Source organism: Melozone crissalis, unplaced genomic scaffold (assembly GCF_028551555.1).
Source record: "Melozone crissalis strain CALT ecotype California unplaced genomic scaffold, PUWL_Pcris_2 ptg000638l_1, whole genome shotgun sequence".
In the NCBI taxonomy this organism is placed as follows: domain Eukaryota; kingdom Metazoa; phylum Chordata; class Aves; order Passeriformes; family Passerellidae; genus Melozone; species Melozone crissalis.
This window is the reverse complement of record NW_026536313.1, coordinates 27,209-28,846: the sequence shown is the minus strand read 5'-3', so window position 1 is coordinate 28,846 and position 1,638 is coordinate 27,209.

Genomic DNA, 1,638 nt, shown 5'->3' with positions numbered 1-1,638 from the left:
CCGCCCCGAGCACCCCAAAACCCGCGGGGTGTCTGAATCGCCCCAAAATCCACAATGCTCCTCTGACCTCCACAGGGACTGCGAGCTCAAGTATTTCATGGCACCCCGGAGCTGATGGGGAACCCCAAAAGCACCTCAAGATCACCCCAAAAACACCCCAAAAACCACCTCAAGATCACCCCAAAACCACCTCAAGATCACCCCAAAATCACCTCAAAATCACCCCAAATGTCCCCGTTTTACAGGAGGAACACGACACCCCCAAACCGCTGCACTGGGATTTACTGAAACCATAAAGGAATTTTGGGGGCGTTTTTGGGGGGCTCCAGGGGCACCCCCAAAACCCTCTGAGTGTGGGACCCCAAAACCACCCCAAAACGACCCCAAAACCACCACAAAACCGCCCCAAAATCACCCAAAATTCCCCAATTTCCCAGGAGAAACACAACACCCCAAACCGCTGCACTGGGATTTACTGAAACCATAAAGGAATTTTGGGGGCGTTTTTGGGGTGCTCCAGGGGCACCCCGAAACCCTCTGAGTGTGGGACCCCAAAACCACCCCAAAACGACCCCAAAACCACCACAAAACCGCCCCAAAATCACCCAAAATTCCCCAATTTCCCAGGAGAAACACGACACCCCAAACCGCTGCACTGGGATTTACTGAAACCATAAAGGAATTTTGGGGGCATTTTTGGGGGGCTCCAGGGGCACCCCCAAAACCTCTGAGTGTGAGATCCCAAAACAACCTCAAAATCACCCCAAAACCACCCCAAATCACCCCAAGACCCCCCAAAACTGCTGCACACGACACCCCCAATGTGCTGCACTGGGATTTATTGGCACCATAAAGGGAATTCTGGGGGCGTTTTTGGGGGGCTACGGGGGCACCCCCAAACCCTCTGAGTGTGGGACCCCAAAACCACCCCAAAACGACCTCAAATCACCCCAAAACCACCCCAAAATTCCCCTTTCCCATGACCAACATGACCCCCCAAAACTGCTGCACTGGGATTTATTGACACCATAAAGGAAATTTTGGGGACATTTTTGGGGGCTACGGGGGCACCCGCAAACCCTCTGAGTGTGGGGACCCCCAAAACCACCCCAAGACCCCCAAAAACCACCCCTGGGAAAAAAAAAACATCCCTGAGGCAAACACCCCTTTTCCAGACGAAAAACCCCCTTGTATGAAGAAAACAAAAAATCAAAAGCTTTTTGATAAAAATCCCTTTATTTCCTGAGGTAACGTTGCCCCCACATCGGCTCCAGGTTCGAGAGCCGCCCTCACGGGCCCGGGTTCTAGAGCCGCCCTCACGGGCCCGGGTTCTAGAGCCGCCCTCACGGGCCCGGGTTCTAGAGCCGTCATGGCGGGCCCCGGGTTCGAGAGCCGCCCTCACGGGCCCGGGTTCTAGAGCCGTCATGGCGGGCCCCGGGTTCTAGAGCCGCCCTCACGGGCCCGGGTTCTAGAGCCGTCATGGCGGGCCCCGGGTTCGAGAGCCGCCCTCACGGGCCCGGGTTCTAGAGCCGTCATGGCGGGCCCCGGGTTCTAGAGCTGCCCTCACGGCCCCGGGTTCTAGAACCAGCCCGCCCAGCCCCGCTGTGCCGGGGGACTCTAAACCCCCGGTACCGGGTC